The sequence below is a fragment of the Lathyrus oleraceus genome, chromosome 1, assembly GCF_024323335.1.
Source record: "Lathyrus oleraceus cultivar Zhongwan6 chromosome 1, CAAS_Psat_ZW6_1.0, whole genome shotgun sequence".
NCBI classification, from domain to species: domain Eukaryota; kingdom Viridiplantae; phylum Streptophyta; class Magnoliopsida; order Fabales; family Fabaceae; genus Lathyrus; species Lathyrus oleraceus.
Window position 1 is genome coordinate 435707708 of NC_066579.1, and position 12754 is coordinate 435720461.

Here is a 12754-nt window from a genome sequence, read left to right on the forward strand (position 1 = left end):
GGAAGATGATGTCGAAGGGGATTCCTGATGAGATTACCCGACTTCTTGAGCACAAAAGAAGCTCATTCAGCTGTATCATGAGAATCAGCAAACCAGTCAAACTGGGGCATTACAAATGTAATGTAAAAAAAAAAAAAAAAAAAAAAAAAAAAAAAAAAGAAGAGGAGAAGAGGGTGAAAAATCAGAATAAAATGAAAAATCAGAATTTTTTTTTTTAAGAGAAAAAAGAAGAATGATACCCTCAAGTCCCTAGTTGACTGATGCTGAATGGATTCAGAGTCGTTATGACCAACTGAATTTGATTGAAGAGAAGAGATTGACTGCCATGTGTCATGGTCAGTTATATCAGCAGAGAATGAAGAAAGCATTCGATAAGAAGGTCAAGCCTCGCGTGTTCCGAGAAGGTGACCTCGTGCTTAAGAAAGTTTTGTCTTTCGTGCCCGATTCCAGGGGCAAGTGGACTCCAAACTACGAGGGTCCATATGTTGTTAAGAGAGCCTTTTCAGGCGGAGCTTTAATGCTTACAACAATGGATGGGGAGGATTTCACTCGTCCTGTGAATTCAGATGCAGTTAAGAAATACTTTGCCTAAAAAAAAAAGTATATGCAAATGAAAAACAGAATAGCTTGCTAAGTTGAAAACCCGAAAGGGCGGCTTAGGCAAAAATGAGCGTCTCGGTGGAGAACCTGCAAGGGTAATCCAGGCAAAAGTTAGAGACTTGATAAAAAAGCATATTTGCATCCCGCTAGATTGAGTACCTCACCCTGGGGCAATCTAGGCAAAAATTAGGGATTTGGCAAGTAACTGCATCCTGACAAGACTTTCTGTTTCACCAGCTGTCTTTTCGTCAGAGGATTCTCGATTCGTCGTCAACTGAAGCTTCGAATACATCGAGATTCAAATTGGTAGAGAAAGGATCATTATGTTCAATGTAGCCCTCTTCCAATATATATCACTGATTTCAAATTTGTACAGATCTATGGAGTCTTGCCATTCGCAGACTACCATTCCATCAAATAAATTTGAGCTTTTATCCAATTATTTGCACTCTTATTTGTTTCAATTCAACAAATGTTTTGCATGTTTTAACTGATAAAAATATCATTGTTTTAAAAACAAAATTTTTCAAAATTATTGTTTTAAACAAAGTGAACATTCACAATGATAAAAGGATACTTAAAGAATTTCTCAGTGCTCTCCCAAGGGTGGCATGATTCCCAACAGGTAGAACATTTGTTCATACTCCTGGTTTGGTTTGTGTCATACGGTGAACTGGACTTTATGGATTTGTAATCGCAATGTCGCGGTTAGCAAGAGTCGCCACCGACTTTTCTTTTATCCCTTAAGGAAAGGTGGAAAAGAACAGGAAAGACCTTAATTTAGATTCTTAGGTTCGGGAGGTACTTTATACAAAGGGAAGGTATTAGCACCCTTTGTATCCATGGTTATCCATGGGCTCTTAATTGCTCAATCATTTATGTTTTCTTTGTTTGAAAAAAAAAAAGGTGGTTGAGAAATGTATGAAAAATGTTTTGAAAAGGAGAATTTAACTTTGTAATGATTCTTGCATGAATGTATACAAAGTGGTTATCTCATTTAGTTTTTTTGAAAGTAGTTTAGAAAAATATAACTTGGCAATGATCCTAGTACGGATGTATGCTAAGTGGTGATTTTCCAAAAGAAGGCGTTTGAAAGGTGTGGGGTGTGAAAAGCATTTTTTTGTTATGAATGAGCAATTAAGGTTATACCTGTCCGAGGTCTTTCTGGGCATTTCCCATCCTTATGAGGGTAAAACTGTCCTTACTATTGAGAAGCAAGTAGTTTATCCTTGGGATGTAGAAGGGTCATCGTAGGGTCATCGATTGGTCATTGAAGGCAACAGTTGTGAGGATACCTTAGCATTCGAAGGGACTACCATCATTTAACCGTAGGCTACACCGAAGGGTCATCGAGGGACAAAATGGTATTTTCGAAGGCAACATCCGAGGGACTATGATGATTTTACCGAAGGGTCTTTGCTAAGGATATCCCCATATTCGCGGGACATGACCGTAATATTGTAATCGTGGGGTAATAAAGAGAGGTCCGATGTCATTTATTTAAAGTCCATGTTTTAAGTCCATTAGGTAATTAGGATGATTCCGCATTAAATCGATACATTAAAATCAACATTACATTAAAAATTAATATAGCAAAATTAATTAGGCACTCAATATGAATCTTCACATTAAAGTGAAATAATCTAGAATCCCTTTCCATGAAGGCTTCCCATGCGTAAAGCGGAGTACCTAACCGGCTATTTCTTCGGAAGTATGCTAGCCTTTACACCATGAACACACGGATTAAAGCATAAAAATACAATTGGAAATTGCATCATAAGATAAATATAGCAGCCAAGAATTTAGGCCAAATAATGCAGAATCATCATTAGGTAAACATGAAATAGGCAGCAAAAAGCAAAGCAGCCCCTGGCCCGGTCGCCTCTGCTTCGCCTAGCGAAGGCTCAGCGAAGGCTCGCTGCGGGCTCGCCTAGCGATGAGCTAGCGAGCGGCCACGGGTTTGAAATTTGAGAACATTATGACCTCAACCTGCAGCATGGCTTATGGCATCCAACATACAATTATATGGTTCAGTTTCACAATAGGCAAACACATGTAAATTCTCATGCAAGACTTCAAGATGTTTATGAATTCAATTATAATCCACAAATTAAGAACATGAAGTGGTACCATATGCCAATTGAAAATACAAAACGATATCACATTCAAATTAAGATACTAAAATGATACCACATGCAAAATAAGGACACCAAATGATAATCCTATGCCAATTAAGAAGCTAAAGCGATAATAGTGAGGCTAACCTGTTTGCAAATCAAGTTGTAACCTTGAATTGGCGAGCCGGATTGAGTTGGACGGCGGTAGCTTCGGAGTGAATAAACGGCCTTCAGGGTTTCCGCCTTCTGAATTCTTTGGATCAGCAGGGTTTATGTGTTTCTCCCTCTGGATGCGTGTTTCCGTCCGTCTTCGTCCGTCTGTGTGTGTCCTTTTTCGTAGCAGAGGAGCAGGTATTTATAGTAGAGGTAGTGGTGACCTAATGGGCTTAAAATGAGGTCCAAAGATCTCAAACTTCGCAAGCTTCGCTAGGCGAAGGAATTGCTCGCCTAGCGAGCAAACTAGGTCTGGGCCTTTTCCTGGATCTGACGCTTCGCTGGGCGAGTGTCATGACGAAGCATTCGCTAGGCGAAGAGATTGCTCGCCTAGCGAGCAAGCTATTTTGGGCCCCTTTTGGATTGGGCCTGTTGTGAGCTGGGCTTGATGTCGGTGCCTTGCAGAATAAGTCGGGGTCTTGGAAAATGCTTTGTAATACCAACGGGCAAATTTTGGGGTATGACAGCTGCCCCTGTTCAATATTCTTGAACCGAGAGAGTAGAATGGTAGGTGCCGTTCGTGGTCTGGAGGTGAAAGATTATTGAATACTTAGAATGCCCCAAAAATTTGCACTTGTTCATTTGTCTTGACGGAGATGGGCTTAAAGATGCCATCCGAGAAACTTGCTGAGGAGATTTCCAGATTGTGTCGTACATTAGACGATATCTAGAGACATGGGTGTCACACCGGGTCATACATCAGACCGTATAGTGAACCATCCATTATGCTGTTGACTTCGTCGGGGAGTCAGAGTATGCTATACTGCTGGGGATGAGGGATCAGAATGGATCATATACTGGACCATATCTGAGTACCAGAGTGAGTTGTTCATTAGGCAGATGACTTTGCTGGGGATGAAAGATCAGAATGGATCGTACGCTAGATCGTATCTGAGTTGCAGAATGAGCCGTACGTTAGGCTGAAGCTGCTGAAAAGGGAGTAGTCGTATACTAGACTACCATTCAGGAATGTACCTGTCTGAAGGTAGCACCTGAGAAAGGGAGTAGCCGTATACTGGACTACCATTCAGGAATGTACCTGTCCGAAGGTAGCACCTGAGAAAGGGAGTGGCCGTATACTGGACTACCATTCAGGAATGTACCTGTCCGAAGGTAGCACCTGAGAAAGGGAGTAACCGTATACTAGACTACCATTCAGGAATGTACCTGTCCGAAGGTAGCACCTGAGAAAGGGAGTAACCGTATACTAGACTACCATTCAGGAATGTACCTGTCCGAAGGTAGCACCTGAGAAAGGGAGTAGCCGTATACTAGACTACCATCCAGGAATGTACCTGTCCGAAGGTAGCACCTGAGAAAGGGAGTAGCCGTATACTAGACTACCATTCAGGAATGTACCTGTCCGAAGGTAGCACCTGAGAAAGGGAGTAGCCGTATACTAGACTACCATTCAGGAATGTACCTGTCCGAAGGTAGCACCTGAGAAAGATGAAGGTTTAACTTGGTCGTACATTAAACCGTATTTGAGCAGCATCTGATCTAACTTGGTCGTACATTAGACTGTATCTGATGCCTGGAAGGTCTAACTTGGTCGTACATTAGACTGTATTTGAGTTGTTGAAGGAGTCATATGTTGAGATGAATCCGGATGAACCGTATGTTAGGCTGTATCTGTATACATTGTATTTGCAATAAATGTTTGGGATGGGCTTAAAGATGCCATCGCTGAATGAGCCTTTTACTTTGACTATATCAGGAGGATGATTAACCTGCAAAGAAAGGTTAGCTTTATGCCATGTCATGATGCATGAGATGTTTTATGCTTTCGAAAATAAATGCGAATGTTATATGCATGCGTATGTTGTGAAACGATGTAATGAATGAGTTATGCGTATGAGAAGTTCTGCTTGGGGGCTCTACTGGGGAAATAAATCCCCATCTACTGATTGGAGATATTCGTGTTGAGGACCCTCTCTCGGCTGGGGGCTCTGATTTCTGTCTGATGGTAGAGATATTCAACAGAGCCTGGCTAGGGATGGGTGAGATGATCAATCTGCCTGATGAGGCCGACCTCTGTTGGGGAATAGCTGGCTGTGCCGGGGAATACTGTCAATTTCTTCTGGGAAAAACAGGCTTGCTGGGGGAAGAGAATTGGTAGTGGATTCATTGGAAGCATGATTAGACCTTATCCTCGATCCCGAAGTCTTGTAGTAATTGCTATTGCTATTCTATGCATGTATTTTGGTAAACATTGGTCATATTCAAATGCATATATTAATTCAAATTAAATCAATGGGCGTTGACGCAAACAAAACAGAAAGTAAAAAACAAAGCATCTTTTTTTTGAAAGAGGGTTGTATTGATTTTTGAAAGAAGGCCTATAAAAAAATTGCGTACAAGGAGACAGAAATCCTAGTAAGAGGAAATTGTCAAAAACAAAGAGACAGCTATGCAGAAAAAGTCCTATTGATTTTAAGCCTACTACTGTCATCATGTCTTCGAGCATCTCATCCCTTGCTGTCGGATAGAAGTGATTGGCTTGGTCAGTCCCTCGAACTTGGATGAAAGTTGACTGAGAACGGGACATAGTCATACGCTTTAATCCCTAATTTTTGCCTGGACCGCCTTTTCAGGTTTTCAGTCCACCAGGATACCCTTTTTTGCCCAAGCCGCCTTTTCAGGTTTTTGACTTGCCGGGTGTACATTTTGTTTATATGTTTATCCCTAATTTTTGCCCGAACCCTTTTGGTTCGCCGGGATGCCCTTACTTTTGCCTAGATACGTCGATCTAGCGGGTCTCTTTTATGCGTAGTATTTTTTAACTATGTCCGCGTTCACAGGATGCGGGAAGTCTTCGCCATCCATTGTAGCAAGTATCATGGCTCCACTAGAGAATACCTTCTTAACCACGAATGGCCCTTCGTATGTGGGAGTCCACTTGCCTCTGGGGTCCCCTTGTGGCAGAGTGATACGCTTGATCACCAAGTCGCCTACCTGATACACCTGTCTCTTGACTCTTTTGTTAAATGCCTGGGTCACGCGCTTCTGATATATCTGCCCATGACAAACAGCCGCAAGTCTCTTTTCATCAATCAGATTTATCTGATCGAGTCGAGTTTGAATCCATTCATCCTCATCTAAGCTTGCATCTTTCACAATTCTTAGAGAGGGAATCTGAACTTCCACTGGTAAAACGGCTTCCATTCCATAGCCTAAAGAGAAAGGGGTTGCCCCTGTCGAAGTGCGGTAACCATGAAGAGCAAAAGGTAACATCTCATGCCAGTCTTTGTATGTTACTGTTATATTCTTGATATTGTTAGCAGCCTCCACGGCACCGTTCGTCTTTGGCCGGTATGGAGAAGAGTTATGGTGCTTTATTTTGAACTGCGTGTAGAGTTCAGTTTAGTACCATTATCAATGATAACTCTCTCAGGAGACAGCAGGTTTCTCAAGTAGATATTTGATAGAATCCATCTTAGAAATCAATAAAGTGGTATGATTCAACATATACTGTCTTAGTCGGCGAGCAGCCTAAGCCAAAGCACAGTAAGCTTTCTCGAGCTGTGAGTATCTTGTTTCACAGTCGGTACCTTTTGCTAAGGCAGTGTATGGCATGCTCTTTTCGACCAGACTCGTCATGTTGCCCCAGCACACCCTATTGAATTTTTTAACACGGTCAAATACATGATTAGAGGTCTTCCTTCAACTGGTAGCATTAGAATTGGAGGTTCTTGGAGATATTTCTTGATTTTGTCATTCATCATTCCATACCATCTCTTGATTTTTCTTTTTTGGTAATTTGAAGATGGGTTTGCAGGTAGCAGTCAAATGTGGGATGAATCGGGCAATGTAATTCGAGTGCCCCAAGAAACCTCTGACTTCTTTCTTGTCTATTTCAGTACCCATTGCAATTTCAATTGATTCCTCCTGCGGCTGTATGGTCTTTTCTTCTTGTAGTAACAGTCTGACAAGTTCACCAGGGACTTCACAATCTTCCTCGCTTCCATCCTCGGCTTGGTAGATCGGATTTTCAAAGTCATAATGAACAGTAGCAGAACTATTATCAACAGGATCCAGAGTGGATATGGATCGGAAAACTGTTACGTGCGTGTGTGCAAGAAAACATAGCTTGTTTTGAAAAAAATGACAGGAAAGATAAAGAGCGCAATATTTGAATGCAAAAAGTCCATTGATTTATTGAATATGAATATGCTTATGAAATGACAAAACCCTTGAAAAATTAGCTATTATGCCCCGGGTATAGACACAATGCTTTGAAACACAAAAATAGCAATAACAATTACTCCTGACTAAAGGAAATCGGGATAGTGTCTTCAGCCTTCCAATTATTGGGTCCGTCACCAATTGTTGGGAAAATCCAGCTATCCAAGTCATAATCGTTATCAGTATCTTCCACAGCATTGACAGTCTCGTCATGATTAGGCAGAGGGGCAGTGATGCCATTAGGAGTCTCCGGAGGATCAAAGATAGTCGCCTGTATCTTCCCCCTTCGAATGCCACTTTCAACATGTTCACCTGTTAATATAAGTTCAGTGAAACCCAATGAGGAACTCCTCAATAGATGGCTGTAGAATGGGCCAGTCAGTGTGCTCATGAACATGTCCACTAATTCTCGATCAGTCATAGGGGGTTTGACCCTGCCGGCCAGATCTCTCCATTTCTGAGCATACTCTTTGAAGCTTTCTTTAGATCCCATAGTCATATTCTGCAACTGTAGCCGAGTAGGCGCTAATTCAGAATTGTACTGGTACTGCTTATAGAAAGCTGTTGCTAAATCAGTCCAGGTGCGGATGTCAGAGCTCTCGAGCTGATAATACCATTCCAACTGAGTGCCAGACAGACTTTCTTGGAAGAAGTGGATCCACAGTTTCTTATCAGTGGTATGCGGCTGAATCTTTCTCACATAAGCCCTTAAATGCATCTGAGGACAGGATGCACCATCGTACTTAGTGAAAGTGGGGATTTTGAATTTGCGGGGAATGGTCACATCGGAGACCAGACCCAAACTTTCGAAATCTAGACCAGGCGCCTTCTGACCCTCCATGGCTAGCATGCGTTCTTCCAGCAGTTTGTACTTATCATCTCTTGGAGAGTACTGTTCATTTTCATACTCCTCATCATCATCCTCAGGGTTAGAGAAATCAACATTCTCCTCCTCTGAATCATTTTCCGCCCCCTCTTCTGGGCCATTCGGGATTCCAAATTTGATTCCCGTAGCCTGTCCTTTACGCCTTCTGCCCGGGTTAATGAAGCTCACAGCTTTCTTGTCTTTCTTCTTTTCAGCCAAAAGAGCCTTCAGCTCCTCCTGCCCCTTGGATAAGCTTAGCATCATCTCCTTGAATTGAGCATTCTGAGTCTGGAGATCTTTGACAGTTTGTTCGAGATCCATTTTTCTGTTTAAGAGGCAGACCGTGAGAATATGGTCCTTTGGAATACCTGTTATGCAATGTTATGTTATGCGATGCAATGCATGAAATGTTTTCAAGGACTTTTGGGAATTTAACTCCGCCTAAATCCCCAACAAGAGGGAAATGTTTTATTGCTACTTTTTTTCAATGTTCATTACAAAAGGAATAATAGTAAAAATACAAAGCTCAAGTCTCCCAGGGGCGACTTCTTTTCGGGCGAAGATATGCATTGAGTCTTCGTTCCTCATTAAGCTGACTGGTGAGCTCTAACACTTTCTTCCTTTCTGCATTGAACTGAGCTTCGAAAGTATCTCTCTCCTCTCTCAACTGGATCCAGGATCTTTTCAATTCTTCAACATCAGTAGGCCTATCTGGATAAGGAATGATCTGGGAAGTACCTCCTTCGACCTCTGATTCAACAATCAATGGTCCGACTGCAAGATAGGGCATGACAAGTTCACGAGCTCTGGCGCGTACCCATCTGAGATAAGGCTCCATAGGAATAGAATTTTTCTTGCCTAAATTGCTTCTTTTCACCATGCCCCAAGCTCGTACAAACTTTTGGCGGAGACCTTGAGAGTCATTGTCATAGTCAAACACTATACCTTGAACAATCATTTCATGCGGACCATCCCTTCGAGCATACCCAAACTGACGTAGGGCTAAGGTAGGATTATAAGTAATACCTCCTCTTATCCCCATGAGGGGTACATTAGGGAACTCTCCACAACGGTCGATGATGATAACATTTTCTCTGAGGTTAGAACACCAACGGATGTCTAAATGGGAGAGTGCCATTATCCTTTGGGACCATTTCAGATTTTGATCATTCTTCAAGACTGATTGAGGGAGGTGCGAAATAAACCACCTAGACAACAAAGGTACGCAGCACATGAGAGTCCCTTGCTTCTTCATAGTACGAGTGTGAAGGGAATGCAAGACATCTCCAAGCAAGGTAGGCACAGGGTTATGAGTGAGGAATATCTTAATAGCATTCACATCTATGAATTGGTCCGGATTAGGGAATAGCACCAAACCATAGATTAACAATGCTAGAACATCTTCAAAAGCATGGACATTCATAACTTTTAGGAATTCTCGGGCCTTACTTATCAGAAATTTGGCAAGTAAACCTTTAATTCCACTTCTTGTTACCCAATTAGTTTCAATGTCGGACTTTGTCATGTGTAAAGCTGCGGCAACTTCTTCGGCCTTTGGCATCTTTTCTAAACCGCTGAAGGGTACTTGATCGAGGATAGGTATCCCAAGCAGCTTGGAAAACTCTTCCAATGTGGGTACCAACTGATAATCTGGGAAAGTGAAACAATGATGCTTAGGATCGAAGAACTGGAATAGGACTCTCATCATATCTTCCTTGAAACCAGTGGTAACTAAGTTGAGAAGATGACCATGTTTCTTGTTGAAATGGGCATGATCGGGGAGGTCTGATACCAAATCCTTGAGTTGAGGAGAGATCGTTACAAGATTGATCCGGATAGTCTTCCTGGAAGCCATAACCTGTTCAAAGAGCAAAGCTAAATTCCTAAGTCCTTGAAATGGTTAGTATGATGATGCTATGATGTTATGATGTTATGATGTTATGATGTTATGATGTTATGATGTTATGCAAGCACAAGCATGTCACACAACAATTATCCCTAGGTTTTAAGGCTTGCCTGAGGTCCATAGGTAAGTACCCTCCCCACTGAAGTTTGGGTTGGTTCAACCTGTCCTAGAATAGTAACCGGGTTCTAGAAGGATCTCAGATCATCGACCTTTCTTTAGGTCCACTTCAGTGCAACACCAAGTGGTTGACCGAAGCTTCCCTAAAGTCCAATCTCAAAGAGTGTAGTATCGAGTATCAACCAACCTCAGTCGGAACCGAAGCCAGTTATCTCACTACTTTCTAATGGCTAGGATGAGTCAATTAGGGTTCTAAAGGTCTGGTTAATGCTTTGATGACACCACGCGGAAGCCAAATTTTTCCTCAAATAACATGAGGACCATCAGGACAACCAAAGTGTCACATTAACCGTAGCTATCATTTTGACCATTCCAGTATACGCCGGATAGTCGCGATGATCTATTGCTACTTACCTAAGGTACACTAGATCCGGGTGTAGGATTTTTCACTCAAAGCCCCCTTAAAAGAAGGAATAATAAAACATAAATGATTTTTTAAGGTGGACCTCTCTTTATGGTCCCCAGCAGAGTCGCCAGTTCTGTCATACGGTGAACTGGACTTTATGGATTTGTAATCGCAATGTCGCGGTTAGCAAGAGTCGCCACCGACTTTTCTTTTATCCCTTAAGGAAAGGTGGAAAAGAACAGGAAAGACCTTAATTTAGATTCTTAGGTTCGGGAGGTACTTTATACAAAGGGAAGGTATTAGCACCCTTTGTATCCATGGTTATCCATGGGCTCTTAATTGCTCAATCATTTATGTTTTCTTTGTTTGAAAAAAAAAAAAAGGTGGTTGAGAAATGTATGAAAAATGTTTTGAAAAGGAGAATTTAACTTTGTAATGATTCTTGCATGAATGTATACAAAGTGGTTATCTCATTTAGTTTTTTTGAAAGTAGTTTAGAAAAATATAACTTGGCAATGATCCTAGTACGGATGTATGCTAAGTGGTGATTTTCCAAAAGAAGGCGTTTGAAAGGTGTGGGGTGTGAAAAGCATTTTTTTGTTATGAATGAGCAATTAAGGTTATACCTGTCCGAGGTCTTTCTGGGCATTTCCCATCCTTATGAGGGTAAAACTGTCCTTACTATTGAGAAGCAAGTAGTTTATCCTTGGGATGTAGAAGGGTCATCGTAGGGTCATCGATTGGTCATTGAAGGCAACAGTTGTGAGGATACCTTAGCATTCGAAGGGACTACCATCATTTAACCGTAGGCTACACCGAAGGGTCATCGAGGGACAAAATGGTATTTTCGAAGGCAACATCCGAGGGACTATGATGATTTTACCGAAGGGTCTTTGCTAAGGATATCCCCATATTCGCGGGACATGACCGTAATATTGTAATCGTGGGGTAATAAAGAGAGGTCCGATGTCATTTATTTAAAGTCCATGTTTTAAGTCCATTAGGTAATTAGGATGATTCCGCATTAAATCGATACATTAAAATCAACATTACATTAAAAATTAATATAGCAAAATTAATTAGGCACTCAATATGAATCTTCACATTAAAGTGAAATAATCTAGAATCCCTTTCCATGAAGGCTTCCCATGCGTAAAGCGGAGTACCTAACCGGCTATTTCTTCGGAAGTATGCTAGCCTTTACACCATGAACACACGGATTAAAGCATAAAAATACAATTGGAAATTGCATCATAAGATAAATATAGCAGCCAAGAATTTAGGCCAAATAATGCAGAATCATCATTAGGTAAACATGAAATAGGCAGCAAAAAGCAAAGCAGCCCCTGGCCCGGTCGCCTCTGCTTCGCCTAGCGAAGGCTCAGCGAAGGCTCGCTGCGGGCTCGCCTAGCGATGAGCTAGCGAGCGGCCACGGGTTTGAAATTTGAGAACATTATGACCTCAACCTGCAGCATGGCTTATGGCATCCAACATACAATTATATGGTTCAGTTTCACAATAGGCAAACACATGTAAATTCTCATGCAAGACTTCAAGATGTTTATGAATTCAATTATAATCCACAAATTAAGAACATGAAGTGGTACCATATGCCAATTGAAAATACAAAACGATATCACATTCAAATTAAGATACTAAAATGATACCACATGCAAAATAAGGACACCAAATGATAATCCTATGCCAATTAAGAAGCTAAAGCGATAATAGTGAGGCTAACCTGTTTGCAAATCAAGTTGTAACCTTGAATTGGCGAGCCGGATTGAGTTGGACGGCGGTAGCTTCGGAGTGAATAAACGGCCTTCAGGGTTTCCGCCTTCTGAATTCTTTGGATCAGCAGGGTTTATGTGTTTCTCCCTCTGGATGCGTGTTTCCGTCCGTCTTCGTCCGTCTGTGTGTGTCCTTTTTCGTAGCAGAGGAGCAGGTATTTATAGTAGAGGTAGTGGTGACCTAATGGGCTTAAAATGAGGTCCAAAGATCTCAAACTTCGCAAGCTTCGCTAGGCGAAGGAATTGCTCGCCTAGCGAGCAAACTAGGTCTGGGCCTTTTCCTGGATCTGACGCTTCGCTGGGCGAGTGTCATGACGAAGCATTCGCTAGGCGAAGAGATTGCTCGCCTAGCGAGCAAGCTATTTTGGGCCCCTTTTGGATTGGGCCTGTTGTGAGCTGGGCTTGATGTCGGTGCCTTGCAGAATAAGTCGGGGTCTTGGAAAATGCTTTGTAATACCAACGGGCAAATTTTGGGGTATGAGAGTTTGTATCCTTCTTCTCCAGATTTGGTTGTTGGGGTTGTTCCCCAAGCAGAGATTTGGTTGTTGGGGTTGT